Below are 17,811 nucleotides of genomic sequence, written 5' to 3'. Positions count from 1 at the left end.
CTGAATTCTGCTGTACGCGTGGCCAATTTTTCCGACCTACTTAAGTAAGTGGTGAGCATGGAGGGGGGCTGATACCTCAATAAATTGGGGAGGCAATATCTAAGGTAGCCGGAGGAAGGAGATAGATGGTGTCGGAGCTGCCTTGAAGACCAGATGAGGGAGATTGGTGGTCAGCAGATCGAGGGGATCAGACCTGCTTGCGGAGAAGAAGCGGCGATGGGAGACATGGTCGTGTTTTTTTGCTGATTTCTATTTCAGTTTTTTTATCATGCATAAGGACGTGAAAAGAGAGGAGTCTGTCTCCTCCACGTGAAGAGGTGCTTCCCCGCTGATTTTTATTTCAGTTTTTTAATCGCGTAAGGAGGTGCAAATAGAGGTGTTTATCTCCCGCACGTGAAGAGGCGCATCAAGACATTATCTGACGGCCATCGATGTATCATCAGTAAATCTAATGGTCCAAATTTTCTAACTACTGGGATTAACATGGAACCTCGTTCGGTGCCTCCAATTAGTAAATAGTATAAGATGGGCGCAAAATACAACTTGGATTTGAGTTCCCCGTCTGGTGCGTTCATTCTTTTGCATCATTTTTCCAGTTTCAATTGGCAAACTTGGTTTTGTTTAGAGGCTTCTAGATCATGATCGATCATGTTTTCTTTACGAAACGGTTAGTCATATTTTGAAGTGTCATTTCTTAAGCATCTAGAAAGAGGCACTTTGGTTCAGACCAGACACTTTGGTCCAAATTACTGATCGAAAGTGCAAGCGGATCAATATTTTTGTCTTTTGCATGGGGTAAATTTTATCAACTTTGAGGACAATTCCAATGATGAGCAAATAATTGGGGAGAAAAATATTTTTTTTTGACAGGGGAAAGATTTCGTTTCTCAGACAATAGCAATGTCATTTACAATCAAAGAAGAAATGAAATTAGGGGGGTCATCTTCCCAAACAGAAGAATTCTTCAGCATATATGCTTGCTTCGCCAAAGCATCTGCTACACTACTTGCTCGGTTGTGTAAAGGACATTTCACCTGTCCGAAGTCACAAGAGAGTTGAACCCATTCAATAATTGTTGTTGCTTGCGAACCATTGAATCTATAAGTATCTTTTACTGCATCAATCACAAGTTCACAATCTGACTCAGCATCTATCCTCAAGCATCCCACATGAGCTGCCAAATTAATACCATTCCTGAGAGCAATTGCTTCAGCAGTAGCCACATCAGAAACGTGTGGCATGAACAGTTGCAGCAGCTACAAAATAACCCAAATCATCTCTCTTGACTGCCTCACTTGCTCCTGATTCATCCGCATCCCACGCATCCGCTGGATCCCCTCTTAGGTTGGATCGGTTCCCCTCGCACGCATCGGCTGAACCGCGTGACGGTGGATCCACTAGCGCGCCTCGGCTCCCGTTGCTCGACTCATCTTGCTTCGCCACCGCTCGATCCCCTCACGTGCCTGGCTCCATCGAGCGCCTCCTCTTTTCGAGTCCAACACATCCTATTGACCACACATTTTTTTAGGTACAAGGGACAGCTGCAGTGAGCCATCGGCAGATTGGACTCAGGATGGTTGAATGGGCTGCCTCAAGTGGCCCAATTAACAAGAGGCCTCAGTTTTTTCTTCCAGAGTAGCAGCCCTTTAGGACAGTTGGCCCTGGATGCTATTGGAATTGGGCCATGACGCTACATCAAGTAGATTTGACAGCCAGGAATGGTTAAATCAGCAAAAACGAACAGCCACAAAGCCTAATGGCGTGAGAGAGCAGGGATTAGGTGCGGTTATATTGCCCAAATATTATACACCCCCTGTGCAATTGCAAAGTTTTGGCAACACTCATGTGCCATTTCCGAAAGAATCTAAAAGCATTGGGGGGCAATCATATCCGGAGTAGGCTGAAATTGAGAAACATCTTAAAGCCAATTTTGCCGAACACCACAAGAAACAAACAGAAAAAGAATTGGCTCAAATAAAAGAAGCATTGCCAATTGCTAGAGTCAATCAAAAGAAGGATGATTCGTAACATGAAAATGCTTCAGTTGAAAACCCTGAATGAAGTAGTGTATATTCTGAATCCATCAAATCCAAATAGGCAAGCATTATTGAGAAAGGTCATGGCAAGCCTCAAGGACAAGAACAAGTAGCCGAAAAAGCTCGGCTGACAAAGATCTTTGATGTAATAATGTACGGAATCAAGAATAAGGAATATCATGAAAAGGCGTTGGGGAGCCATCCAAAGACATAGCAAGATATTGTTCAAGTCACACCACCATCATGCTCTCCCAACAAATTTGAAGAGGTATGTCTATCAAGTAATTTACTTGTTTTCATATTTGATCACAACTTTATTGTTGATGCATCTATTAGAAAAAAATCCTAATAAGTAATTTTGAAAGACCAATGAAGAAGGGTAATTTACTTGTATGCGATAAAATTGTTATAGAGCATATTGGTCGACCCCATTGCGCCATTTATAAAGACCGAGAGTGACTTTTTGTTATAGCCAACGCTTTTCCTATTGCTTTATCTAAAGTTCATATCTAGTTGGGTAGCTTTCCATATTTCTTACGTGGCATGCTTTTCATCTCAATTGAGACATGTGTGTTCTAACTATTTTTGTTTCAGAAACATAATGTCAAGTTTAGATTCTTTTGAGAAAACAGATGCTAGTATAATATGTTACCCAATGACATCGGAAAAAGAATGCAAAAGAAAATTCATAGCCGAATGGGGAGATTCCAAATCCGAACCATTCGTGTGCTTACCTCTAAAGTCATTCTCACAACAAGATCGTCTAGAATATAAAAGGTTTACCTTCAATTCAAGCATGTGTGATCAAAAATTTGAGTTGTTGCTGAAAAATAATTACATTAGAATTCTTGATCACCATGTCAAGCCATCAAACCAAGGACGAATGTGATGTAGATTGCATCATTCGTTCAAACATAATTTCGAGGATTGCAATATGTTTCATCAAATAGTTAAATCGTCCATTGATAAGGATGGTTCAAATTTGTTGAGACACCAAGAGATGACCAGTCTATTCCGATTGGTCCTGATGGTAAACAGTTTTTACAACGGCTGCTTCATGCTGGTCTATTTAAACATGAGAAGGTAAGAACTGTAGATAATGGGATTAAGCTTTCAGGTAGGAAAATCTTTTAAGAGCACAATGATAATATTCTTGAGGGTGAAAATTCTATCGAAGCTACAATGAAGACGCTAAGGACTGGGGGGCAACAAGAAACTCCAATGATCGATGAAAGCAAACAAAAAGAAAACAAAGACCGAAATAAGCGCACGTGTAAGAGATTAAAAATCACCTTCGCTGAACTATTCGATAAATATCAAAAGAAGAGTAAAGAAAAGAATGCTTATCGGCCAAATCATGCAAAGAAATCAAGATCACCTCCAAGGCGCAAATATGAGGATCGATGGCAAGGAGAGAAGTTTAATGCAACATATTCATATCCTTATTTTGGGCCGCCAATGCCAATGTCAATACATATCAAGTTTCTACTGACCATGAAAGAACTCTACGAACAAATAGTGACCAACTGAACGTGACTTATTCAGAAGATTGCAAGAACTAGTGGAGGATCTAAAAAAGAACAAAAGACAAAGAAAGATTCCATGTCGGTTAGTGTGTTAAATTATTGATGGAATCAAATATGCACCACCATGTGTTGAGCATATAGGTAGCCAGACGTATGTTCCAGCACTATAACAACATCCTCAGTGGATCTAAAAGATAAGAAAACTATGTCTAAATCCCTATAATCATAACCCTCAATCGTCTTTTTCTACTTATAGTTTGTGTGCTGGTTGGTGCCGGCAGATATCCATGGCTAGTAACAGGCATGATGAATGCTGAGAAGGTCAGGGAGATTACATCGGGACTGCTTTACCATGTGGCATAGTTCCTCCAAGCCAAGGCCATGAGATGGCAATGGAATAATTGATGGACTGCAAATTGGCTGGAGATATACGAATCAGGTCGTATCTAGGTTAGTCACAAAGAAACACGGTCATGATTTTCACAATTGCATGACGTCTCAGCTAATGTATCAAATCTAAATGATTATTTAGATAGCATCATATCTTTTCCTTTTTTTCCCTAAGTGAGATCCAAGTTCTATTTTTCAATTGAAATATCCAAGGGATTTATTAATAGATCATAACCGTCGTAATTCAGGCCCGCTAAAATCACCGGTTTCTATTTCTTGTTTTCACTGATTAATGTTTTAATATGTAGGGAGTCCGTTATTAGTATTAGATAGATAGATAGATAGATAGATAGATAGATAGATAGATAGACAGACAGATAGATAGAGATAGAGAAGATATAGATATAGATATAGATATAGATAAATAGATAGATAGATAGATAGATAGATAGATAGAGATAGAGATAGATAGATAGATAGATAGAGATGGAGATAGAGATAGTGATAGAGATAGAGATATAGATAGATAGACAAATAAATAGGCTTATCTACATATCCGTTACCATCAATTTGATACAAGAAATGGATGCACCTAGCTATATTTAATTAGAAGTATCCTTTACCATCGATGTGATACTACAAGGACCAAACATGTCCCTACATTAATTATCAACATACCCAAGTTATGTACACATATCTGTTAAGAGTTCGAAATCAACTACTCCACTGCCAATAATTAATAGGTTGCATCCACATCCATTGCCAACAACTTTATACAAGATCTAGATGTGCAAACATTAAATTATAACATATCCGAGTCATATATCTCTCACTTAGTTAAAAGAGACCAATTAAGCGATTGATGAGCAAATGGAGTCTAAAAACTTCACTATGACCACTATATATAGAGACTGAGTGGCACAGAAGTCCTGCATAAACACATACCAATAGTTCTACACAACATAGAACATGAACAACGCAAAAGTAGCTGGAGTGTTATGCTTCCTAGTCCTTGTGGTTGCCTCTTCTTGTTCGCTCCATGCACGTGCAGCCAATGACATAGATCATTGCCGCCTTGATAAAAAAAGGTGATGCGAGATTGTTGGCATCACATCGAGAAGAAACTTGGTGACCAGTACCCGCCACTCCATAGCGCATGTTGCAATACAATAAGAGATGCGAAAGACATCCACTGCATCTGTGATCGGTTCACCGCTCACGAACTGACTTTGCTCAGTCTAGCCAAGTTTGCCATGGCTACACATGTATGCGGCAATGGGTTGCACACAGACACTCACTGTGCAGGTTGGTATATTGTCATATTTGCGCGCGCACACACAAATAAAACTTTATATAATTTCTCATGTTCATCATTATGATGTGAAGAATGAAATTTTGCAGGTTATCATGTTCCGGAAATAAAGCTACCACCCCCACCCACGGCAAGTACCTAGGCCTTAAGTGTAAGACCATTTTCATGATGGAGAAATAATTAAATAAAGCGAAGAATGATGTCCGATGAATGGCATTTGCTGTGTATTTGACCTTTTTGTGTGTATTAAAAAAAATTGGGCATAGCCTCGTCACTTGTTGTTTGCATTGGTATGATAACTGCTTCTCGTTGATTCATAGGATTTTAACAGACATAGAAATAGAAAAAAAAATGCTTCCAGTATGCCAAGGAATGTGCTCGTTGATCTTACATGATCAAGAGACAAAGAAATCCATCTAGAAAACATAGAAATCGGGACAAACAATGGGTACACCAGATCTCGACTCTACAGAAATGAACATACGTATAGACATTACATAAAGAGGTTAATCACTATTACTGTCTAGGAACATTTACTAGATATTCATGGCTATGGGAGCACACAAAGGGAAATAAGGTGACACCGAACACCCAAAGAAAGAAGCAAAAAACAACTTAAACAAAAACACGTGAGACATTAAGATTACGTACAAGCAACATCACATTTTACTGCTACTCACAACAATATGCACACATGTTTAAGCACACAAATCTCGCTAGAACTCCGGCACTACGATCTACCATGCTGTGGTGGTGTGCACGGAAGTGGATCAACGTGTGGAGAGGTTGGTGTAAATGGAGCTACACCAAAGCTGGCTTAGCACCGGTTGCATCTGGATGGGCTCGGAGTTGAGGACGGACTCGGTGATCATGTTGCGGGACACGGATGTCATGGCCACGTCATCATTAAGCGAACGGAAGCGAACCGTGCTCGTCCAGGGAATGAGTGACATGGTAGGATAGCGTTGAAAAAAAGGCTTGCTGGCATTGCCCTTTTCTGATAATGAAGATCAATAAGGGTTGTCAAAATGGAGAGGTGGATTTCACAATTCCAGAATAGAATCATGTCTATCACCGAATCGATATACATTGGCGAGGGCATCTACGATTCGTACGCATGCCTCCACGGAAAGGTGCGCGACAGCGGATTGATTAAGACGACCGGTCATACATGTGCCCGCCGTGCTGCTCTGGGCGGCTTGGCCCGCGATGCCGTTAACCCGGGTCCATAGAAAATTTCTACGGCCGGACGACCATCTGCGGGCACGTGGCGTCGTCTATCCGGAAATGGTACGTCGACCGCGACCACCCGGCGATGCCATGAGCGGCAGGGCACGTGCGCACAACAAGACATGCATCGTCTTTTCGTTCCGGACAGCAACCTTGTTATTCCCCGGTGCCTATCTGCCTCCCCCTCTCAAATTATAAGCTGAAATGCTATTTGATTTTCTGCGCCGTAAGTGTGTGTCATACTCCGAAAAAATATTTTAAATCCAAGGATGCACGACTGCACGTACGCCGTTCATATGTGCATCCACGTCGAGAAGTCCAGCGAGACTTGTAACCATCCAGGTACAGAACGGTACGTGGTGCTACCATGAGGCAGCAATAGCATTCAATGACCATGGATGCACTAAGGTACGGGTGTAAACAGTAGAGCTATGCCCTGATCGCCCACGACCTCAACAGTGCCGCACGCTCTCGTGCATGATGATCGGCATCTGATTCGACGGTGCAGTACGTACACAGTCAGAATTAGGTGACCGCTTCCCGCACTCTCGCGCCGGCTATATAAACGCTAGCCCGCTTGTCCATTGGAAAGCCACGCCCGCCTGTTCCGTCCATAGCTCAGTCAAGCTCAAGCCGTGCTTGTGGCTTCGGGAGCTGGCCGTGGCTGAGAACATCGTACGTCAAGATGTCCGACGGATTCTATAATTCCTTTTTTACCAAGCAGTAAAAATGTCTGTGCGCTGCAACGGAAAAAAATGTCCTTAGCCCAAAAATACATAAAGGGTGTGTCTAGATCTCAGTTGATTGAGACTTAACCAAGTCTCAGTCAAATGACGTATAACATATAAAAATTAAAAATTAAAAATTAAAACGAAAATTTTGCATGAATCACCACATAAGATCTGATGAATATAGCATCCACTGAGATTTGATTAAGTTTTAGTCGACTGAGGTTTAGCAATCCAAACACATAAACATAAATTAAGTATCTAGTTAGTTTTTATTTTTGCGAAAATATCAGATTTATTATAAAGATTCATCAGAAATACAAAGCACCGAAACATAAAAAAAATTACATGGTGGTCCATGTACAACCGAACGACCATTGCCGCCGGCTGAACAAGCCGCCTCGCATCACTGTCACCGCTCCCATACCGGATCCGACCTAACCTTATCGATGACAGCCGGGATGTCTTCGTGCACGTGCCCCTAAGGACCAGTATTCGGGAGCCGCAGTCGTCGCCATTGAATCCGTGAATCGATCTCAAGAAAATCACAGCAAATCTCGCTATTGTGTACGCATGTTGAGAAACCCTAACCTTGCCGCTCCGAGGAGCTGGCATGAATCTATATGGGATCTCTGTCTAATCTGTTCGGAATGACGAAGATGAGGAGGATTTGAGCCCGGAATACTGACTTGAAGAATCCTCTGATGGATGTTGTTGTTCTATCTGCTGGCAATACTGATGCACCCTTTATTAGCTGCCGACATTGCCACCAAAGATACCAAGATGCCGCAACCACAAGCTCGGGTATATGTAGACCTCCAATACTCTTCCCTAAGTTCTCTTTTGTAATTTGATTCAAGTTAAAAAAACACGACCGATCTCGACATATGGCCTTCCTGATCATCTCTGTTAGATCCAACTGTTCCCAAATAAATTTAACCCTCTTACAGCTAAAAAGACAGTGTTGAATATCATCAGTTCCCCTCAAACAGGTCGGACATTGTGCTTGTTTTAAAACATGTCTGTTTTCCAGTACACCTTACAGAGAAGGATCCCATGTAATACTTTCTAGAGCAAAATTTTAACCTTAGCCGACACCATGTCATCCCAAATGGGGATAGGATTTGCTCGACCTTGGCCATCCTCCGCAGGCATACGTTGTCCAAATTTATGCTCCAATTCCCTATGATAAGCAGATCAAACTGAGAATGTACCAGACTTTGTATAGTGCCATGCAACATAGTCGTCAATTCCTTGGACATTCAAAGGGATTCGAAATATGTGATGCACATCAATAGGGTAGAATGTATCACGGATTAATTCTTAATCCCGACCTGTTCCCACTCTCCAAATACACCCCCGTTTAAAGGTTTGGATGCCTGCACAAAGATTTGCCATCTATAATAAGAACAACCCTTTGACCATGCATTTAGAATATCACCATCTGGGAAGTATTTTGCACTGACAACGCGGGCACAAAAAGATTCTGAATTCTGGATTAGTCACCAACATTGCTTTGCTAACATAGCAAGATTAAATCTATGAAGGTCCCTAAAGCCCATACCTCCTATCCCCTTTGGAATGCACATCTTCCACCACGCCATCCAATGCATCTTTTTCTTAGCTTCATCATCTCCCCACCAGAAGGTTGCAATCTCATCAATAATAGCTTTGCAAATTCTCAAAGGAAAATTAAACACTAACATTGCATATGAGAGAATTCCCTGTGCCCTAACTTTCAACAAAGTCTCCTTGGCCCCAACAGATAACATATTTTCTTTCCAGCCTTTAAGATTCTCACATACCCGATCAACAAGATGTTGAAAACAGTCACTCCTATCAATCCCACCATGGAAGGCAACCCCATGTATTTATCAATGAGGGCCTTAGTAAATATAAACAGTTGATTACAAATATTCTATCTTACTAGCATTGAATTATTTGGGCTCAAGAAAATGTTGGATTTAGCACTTGAGACTAATTGAACCGAACTCTGACAATACATATGCAGACCATTTCTCAGTGTGTTTGCATTTGCCAAATTTTCCTTCATCCAAATTAATGAATCATTTGCAAAAAGAAGGTGAGAAACGGCCTTCCATCATCAATTCAACCCAATGTTCATGAAAACCCATATGTTGTATCATTGCCTTCTGAAACCCCCATTCGACTCTATCATATGCTTTATGCATGTCAGGCTTTACAGCACACAAGCCAGCCGATCCATGTGTTTTATTTTTGATTGCATGAAAACATTCATAAGCAACTAGCACATTATGTGTTATTAGTCTCCCAGGAACAAATGCACTTTGGGTGGGTGATATAATCTTAGGCACGATCCTTTTCAATCTATTTGCAAGCATCTTTGATATGATTTTGTAAATGATAACCCACAAGTATAGGGGATCGCAACAGTTTTCGAGGGTAAAGTATTCAACCCAAATTTATTGATTCGACACAATGGGAGCCAAAGTATATTCTCAAGTATCACGTAAGGAGGTGCAAATAGAGGAGTCTGTTTCCCGCACGTGAAGAGGTGCATCAAGACATTATCTGACGGCCATCGATGTATCATTAGTAAACCTAATGGTCCAAATTTTCTAACTACCGGGATTAACATGGAACCTCATTTGGTGCCTCCAATTAGTAAATAGTATAAGATGGGCGCAAAATACAACTTGGATTTGAGCTCCCCTTCTGGTGCGTTCATTATTTTGCATCATTTTTCCAGTTCCAATTGGCAAACTTGGTTTTGTTTAGAGGCTTCTAGATCATGATCGATCATGTTTTCTTTACGAAACGGTCAGTCATATTTTGAAGTGTCATTTCTTAAGCATCTAGAAAGAGGCACTTTGGTTCAGACCAGACACTTTGGTCCAAATTACTGATTGAAAGTGCAAGCGGATCAATATTTTTGTCTGTTGCATGGGGTAAATTTTATCAACTTTGAGAACAATTCCAATGATGAGCAAATAATTGGGGAGAAATAATATTTTTTTTGACAAAGTAAAGATTTCATTTCTCAGACAATAGCAATGTCATTTACAATCAAAGAGGAAATGAAATTGGGCCGATCATCTTCCCAAACAGAAGAATTCTTCAGCATATATGCTTGCTTAGCCAAAGCATCTGCTACACTGTTTGCTTCTCGGTTGCGTAAAGAACATTTCACCTGTCCGAAGTCACAAGAGAGTTGAACGCATTCAATAATTCTTGTTGCTTGGGAACCATTGAATCTATAAGTATCTTTTACTGCATTGATCACAAGTTCACAATCTGACTCAGCATCTATCCTCAAGCATCCCACATGAGCTGCCAAATTAATACCATTCCTGAGAGCAATTGCTTCAGCAGTAGCTACATCAGAAACATGTGGCACGAACATGTTGCTACAGCTACAAAATAACCCAATTCATCTCTGATGACTGCCTCACGTCCTCCTGATTCATCTGAATCCCGCACATCCGCTGGATCCCCTCATAGGTTGGATCGGTTCCCCTCGCACGCATCGGCTGAACCGCGTGACGGCGGATCCACTAGCGTGCCTCGGCTCCCGTCGCTCGACTCATCTTGCTTCGCCACCGCTCGGTCCCCTCGCGTGCCTGGCTCCCTCGAGCGCCTCCTCTATTCGAGTCCAACACATCCTATTGACCTCACATTTGTTTTTTACGTACAAGCGACAGCTGCAGCGAGCCATCGAAAGATTGGAGTCAGGAAGGTTAAATGGGCTGCCTCAAGTGGCCCAATTAACAAGAGGCCTCAGTTTTTTCTTCCAGAGTAGCAGCCCCTTAGGATAGTTGGGCCTGAATGCTATAGGAATTGGGCCATGATGCTACATCAAGTAGATCTGACAGCCAGGAATGGTTAAATCAGCAAAACAAATAGCCACAAAGCCAAATGGCGTGAGAGAGCAGGGATTAGGTGCGGTTATACTGCACAAATATTATACACCCCCATGCAATTGCAATGTTTTGGCAACACTCATGTGTCATTCCGAAAGAATCTAAAAGCATTGGGGGGCAATCATATCCAGAGTCGGCTGAAATTGAGAAACAGCTTAAAGCCAATTTTGCCGCACACTACCAGAAACAAACAGAAAAATAATTGGCTCAAATATATAAAAGAAGCATTGCCAATTGGTAGAGTCAATGAAAAGAAGGATGATTCGTAACATGAAAATGCTTCGGTTGAAAACCCCGAATCAAGTAGTGTATATTCTGAATCCATCAAATCCGAATAGGCAAGCATTATTGAGAAAGGTCATCGCAAGCATAGGAAAACAGTTGTGCCTGATTTTTCTAAAGTTAATGGAACCTACTTCCTGCCCTATGAGTTCCTTGCCGTAGAAATTGACAAGCCTTGAGGACAAGAACAAGTAGCCGAAAAAGCTCGGCTGACAAAGATCTTCGATGTAATAATGCACGGAATCAAGAATAAAGATTATGATCAAAAGGCGTTGGGGAGCCATCCAAAGACGGAGCAAGATATTGTTCAAGTCACACCACCATCATGCTCTTCCAATAAATTTGAAGAGGTATGTCTATCAATTAACTTACTTGTTTTCATATTTGGTCACAACTTTATTGTTGATGCATCTATTAGAAAAAATCCTAATAAGTAACTTTGAAAGACCAGTGAAGAAGGGTAATTTACTTGTAAGCGATAAAATTGTTATAGAGCATATCGGTCAACCCATTGCGCCATTTATATAGACCGAGAGTGACTAATTGTTATAGCCAAGGCTTTCCCCATTGCTTTATCTAAACTTCATATCTAGTTGGGTAGCTTTCCTTATTTCTTACATGGCATGCTTTTCGTCTCAATTGAAACATGTGTGTTCTAACTATTTTTGTTTCAGAAACATAATGTCAAGTTTAGATCCTGTTGAGAAAATGGATGCTAGTATAATATGTTATCCAATGACATCGTAAAAAGAATGCAAAAGAAAATTCATAGCCAAATGGGGAGATTCCAAATCTGAACCATTTGTGTGCTTACCTCTAAAGCCGTTCTCACAACAAGATCGTCTAGAAAATATAAGGTTAACCTTCAATTCAAGCATGTGTGATCAAATATTTGAGTTGTTGCTGAAAAATAATTACATTTGAATTCTTGATCACCACGTCAAGCCATCAAACCAAGGACGAATGTGATGTAGATTGCATCATTCGTTCAAACATAATTTCGAGGATTGCAATATGTTTCATCAAATAGTTAAATCGGCCATTGATAAGGACGGTTCAAATTTGTTGAGACACCAAGAGATGACCAGTCTATTCCAATTGGTCCAGATGGTAAATAGTTTTTGCATCGGCTGCTTCATGCTGGTCTATTTAAGCATGAGAAGGTAAAAACTATAGAGAATGGGATTAAGCTTTCAGGTAGGAAAATCTTTTAAGAGCACAATGATAATATTCTTGAGGGTGAAAATTCTATCGAAGCTACAATGAAGACGCTAAGGACTAGAGGGCAAGAAGAAACTCCAATGATCGATGAAAGAAAACAAAAGGAAAACAAAGGCCGAAATAAGCACAAGTGTAAGAGATTAAAAATCACCTTCACTGAACTATTGGATAAATATCAAAAGAAGAGTGAAGACAAGAATGCTTATCGGCCAAACCATGCAAAGAAACCAAGATCACCCCCAAGGCGCAAATATGAGCATCGATGGCAAGGAGAGAAGTTTAATGCAACATATTCATGTCCTTATTTTGGGCCACCAATGCCAATGTCAACACACATCAAGTTTCTACTGATCATGAAAGAACTCTGTGAACAAACAGTGACCAACTGAATGTGACTTATTTAGAAGATTGCAAGAACTAGCGAAGGATGTAAAAAAGAACAAAAGAGAAACAAAGATTCAATGTCGGTTAGTGCGTTAAATTATTGATGGAATCAAATATGCACCACCCTGTGTTGAGCATATAGGTAGCCAGACGTATGTTCAATCACTGTAACAACATCCTCAGCGGATCTAAAACATAAGAAAACTATGTCTAAATCCCTATAACCATAACCCTCGATCGTCTTTTTCTACTTACAGTTTGTGTGCTGGTTGGTGCCGGCAGATATCCATGGCTAGGAACAGGCATGGAGAATGCTGAGAAGGCCAGAGAGATTACATCAGGACTGCTTTATCATGTGGCATAGTTCCTCCATGCCAAGGCCATGAGATGGCAATGGAATAATCGATGGACTGCAAATTGGCTGGAGATATACAAATCACACTACAAAAAAAAGACACATCCGTGACATTTTGGGCCGAACGAATTTTTCTTCTGTCATACATATGACACTTCTATGACGATAATTGTGACAAAACCCGGTATCATCATAGATGTGGTGGGCTCCTACTTCTATGACAAAAAATCATGACAGAAAATTGGCTTTTCGTCCTGGGCGGGCCGAAGACCCAGCTCCATGACATTCTTTGGGCCGTCCATGACGGAAAAAACAGTGGTAGAAGCGAGGGGGAGGACAATTTTGGGGAGTTCCCGGTTACGTTGGGAAGTCGGGGGCTGAGCGATGCGCATTTCTCTCGTACACGTACGCGCGTGTGTGCGAGGCGTTGGCTCTAACTGAACCCGAGTGAGGCGTTGGGCTCTAACTGAACCCGAGCGATTGCACCGCAGGTTACGTGTTACTGAACCCGAGGGATCGATCGATGGCTATTAACTGAACCTGATCGAGCGATTCCTTTGCTACTGCTGCTAACTGAAGTCGATCGATGCTGCCTTTGGGATTTACAGTGAGCGTTGCGGGGAGGGGGGGGTTGGATGAACAGTGACCGGTGGCGTTGCCTCTGGATGAACATGACCCCTTGGTGTGGTGGAGTGCTGGCTGAATAGTAGACGATGGAGGGGTGCCCGTGGAGGGGTGGTTGAATAGGACCTCGTGTTGTGGAGGGTTGGATGAACAATAGACGGTGGAGGGGTGCCCATGGAGGGTTGGTTGAACAGTAGCCGGTGGAGTAGCGCACGGTGGAGGCTGGATGAACAGGAGCCCGTGGATGCTGGAGGAGGTCGACGGTAACCCGTGGAGGCTGGAGGAGGTCGACGGTGGAGATGAACAGTATCCCATGGAGTCCCATTTTGCAGTACGCCACACCCCTCCTGACGAACAGGACCCCCGCTTCGGCCGTAGGAGGTCCGTTTCGTCTGTTTTGCGGTACGCCACACCCCTCCCGATCAACAGGACCCCTGTTTCGACCATAGGAGGTCCGTTTCCTCCATTTTTCGGTACGACACACCCCTCCCGATCAATAGGACCCCCGTTCCGAACGTAGGAGGTCCATTTCCTCCGTTTTGCGGTATGCCAGCCTTCATTTCCATCGCCTGTTCCGTCCAAGCCCTCCTGATGAACACGACCACGCATTCCATTCCGACCCAGCTGGTTGGCTCCCACGCATTCCGTTGTCTCCCGATGAATACGACGCATTTCGTTGCCTCTCCATGAAAATGACGCATTCCGTTGCCTCCCCATGAACACAACGCATTCCGTTGCCTCCCCATCAACACGACGATGACGTTGTTTCTCTGTTCTGACGCAGTCATGTACACGAGCCCTCGCCGTATGTATACGTGAGTAGGCGTTCGAGACCCTGCCCGTATGTACACATACGTGGCCGTATTTTCTTTCTTGCACCCTGGCCGCTGTACATACGTGTGCATGCTACGTGCGCGCCTCTACTACGACACGTGCTTGCCTCTACATCCACCAGTATATATGTACGTACATGTTCGCGACTAGAATGACAACGCTAAGTACGCTTCGACCAGGTGGGCCCAACTGTCAGGCACTTCCTTGCCTGCGAAGATGTAGCTGGTGGGTCCCAACAGCCAGGGGGGCGAATCGTTTTGGGTTTTTTTTGCCTGGACACACTTCCTTGCGTGCGAAGATGTAGCGGGTGGGTCCTAGCAGTCAGGCGGGCGAACTGTTTTTTTTAGCCAGACGCACTTCCTTGCGTGCGAAGGTGTAGCTGGTGGGTCCCAGCAGTCAGGGGGGAAACGTTTTTTCGCGAAATACGGTGGCCCGTCTAGTGGGTCCCTGCTGTCAGGTGGAGGAATCATTATTTTCCGCGTAATAAGGAGGCACTTCCTTGCTGCAGCCGTGGACCCAGCTGTCAGCCTCTCCACGTACAGTCCACGTCCGATGGAAGTCATTCCTTCACCACGTCGAGCACGCCGCGCCAAGAGCACCAGGGCGGTGGACGACGGCGAGGCCTAGGAAGGGGACGACGCGGAGCCGATGAAAACGCGGCAGTGGATGCCCACGCAGAGAGGAGTATGAGGGTTCACTCGTTCTGCTGCGGTGTGAGGCTACCGTCGCCGCAGGGCCCGGCCAGCGGTGGGAATAGTAGGGGGCGATGAGGCCTACGCGGCAGCACAGCTAGCCACGGGAGGCAGGAGCAGGCGGCACGACCGGCGCTGCTTTGGGCGGCTGGAGCAAGAAGAGCAGAGGTTGAAGAAGCACTACGGCCGTTGGATGGACATCGTACGGTCACTTGACCTAGAATCGTTCATATTGACTAAGTTGACAAAGCCTTCCGTCCCCGTCAACTTAGTAGGCCCACAAGTCAGCCTCACACCAAGGTGGGTCCCAGCTAGCAGGGGGAGTATTCATTTTTTTCTGCGTAATAAGGAGGCACTTCCGGTGGGTCCGAGCTAACAGTGGGGGGAACGTTTTTTTCACGAAATACGGTGGCCCGTCTGGTGGGTCCCAGCAGTCAGGGGGAAATGTTTTTTTCACGAAATAAGGTGGCTCGTCCGGTGGGTCCCTGCTGTCAGGTGGAGGAATAATTATTTTGCGCGTAATAAGGAGGCACTTCCTTGCGGCCGCCGTGGACCCAGATGTCAGCCTCTCCACGTACAATACTCTTCCGATGGAAGTCGATCGTTGACCACGTTGACCACGCCACACCGAGAGCACCAGGGCGGTGGACGACAGCGAGGCCTAGGAAGGGGACGACGCGGAGCCGGGGCAGACGCAGCATTGGAAGCCCGCGCGAAGAGGAGTACGAGGGTTCACTGGTTCGGTTGTGGTGTGAGGCTACCATCGCCGTAGAATAACAGGGGGTGTGGGTGAGTGGAGGGATGGCCTGGCCAGCGGTGGGAGTAGTATGGAGGCGGTGAGGCCTCCGCGGCAGCACAGCCGGCCATGGGAGGTAGGATCAAGCGGCACGACTGGCGCTGCTTGGGGCGGCTGGACCAAGAAGACCAGAGGTTGAAGAAGCACTACGGCCGTTGGATGGACATCGTACGGTCACTGAAGCTAGAATCGTTTATATTGACTAAGTTGATAAAGCCCTTGGTACGCTCCAACTAAGTAGGCCCACAGGTCAGCCTCCGAAACGGTGCACCCCAGATGTTAGGGGGAGGAATCATTTTTTGGGCGGCCGATGCTAAGAATATTCGAGATTGAAGAAGAAGCGCGACATCCATTGGATAGACATCCAACAGCCACTGCTGCTAGAACCATGTGTTGACTATAATAAGTTGACAAAGCCTTGCATACGCGTCAACTTATTTTTTTAGGGGACGCATCACTTAGTAGGCCCACAAGTGTGTGGAAGAGAACTTATAGCCCATTTGCGTTTTGTACGAATGTACAACCCATTTTTGAATTCTAATGGAATTTACAACAACCCATTTACAGTTTGTTAAAAGTACAGCCTATTTTCTAGCTAGGAACGATTAATAATTTCAACCAACCGTTGAAGACAGAATTCAATAAAATTTCCCACATTTTGATGGGATCCGAAATATTTTTATCCCGAAATTTCTAGTCATATTAAATATAAATTTGTATTACGTAAAAATTGAATGAAACAATGCGTGCGCAACAATGAAAATTTAAGATTTTCAAAATGCATAAATAATATTTTATAAACTAATTTCGTGTTTGGTGAATTTTTTTATAGTTACTGCCCAGTTTTTATAATTACATCCCATTTATTATTTTTAAAGCCCATTTTCCTGTTAAGCCTAATGCATCCCTCCTAGGAAAGATTTACAGCCCAGCGGGGCAGAGAATAACAAGTTGACCTTGCCTGGGTATTCCTCAAAAAGACGTATAGCTGGGCTAGCCATTTTCATCTTGAAAAGATTAGTATATGGGCTGGATATCTGGCCTGGGCTAGACGGGTCACAGCCCGTCCAGTTAATACCCTACTCTCCTCTGAACAACAACAAAATCATCGCCAAGAAAAACTCTACAGTGCTCACGCCTAAAAAACACAAATACTGCTCGAGCAGCTTGGTCCCAGCTGTCAGCCGCACCTTGTGCAATTCTCTCGTTCATATTGACTACATAGGTTGACAATGGTGTGGGACCTGATGTCAGGAAACCAGGAGAAAGCAAAAAATATATTTGTACATAATAAGGAGGCACTTGCGTACGTACGGCTATGGCCCTAGTGGGTCCCTAGTGTCATCCAGTCAAAATAAAGTCATCTCCTGAATCCTCATGTTCGTTGATGATGTTAACAATGCTCGGTGCCACGGCGAGCGCAACAACTCGAAGGACAACGGAGAGGGCCTCGCGGGCCCTACGGATGGTCTGATATAGCGCCCGCTGCTCATTCAGGA

General features: G+C 43.6%; 1 long non-coding RNA gene across 1 annotated transcript; it reads left to right on the top strand.

Moving 5' to 3' along the window:
• The first annotated feature begins 4,620 nt into the window (after window positions 1–4,620).
• On the top strand, window positions 4,621–5,538 carry LOC123155752 (uncharacterized). Its single transcript, XR_006477590.1, has 2 exons — window positions 4,621–5,257; window positions 5,354–5,538. It is a non-coding gene; the product is annotated as an uncharacterized lncRNA (long non-coding RNA).
• The last annotated feature ends 12,273 nt before the right edge of the window (window positions 5,539–17,811 follow it).

Source organism: Triticum aestivum, chromosome 7B (genome assembly GCF_018294505.1).
Source record: "Triticum aestivum cultivar Chinese Spring chromosome 7B, IWGSC CS RefSeq v2.1, whole genome shotgun sequence".
Classification (NCBI taxonomy): Eukaryota; Viridiplantae; Streptophyta; class Magnoliopsida; order Poales; family Poaceae; genus Triticum; species Triticum aestivum.
This window is presented reverse-complemented; position numbering and strand designations above follow the sequence as displayed.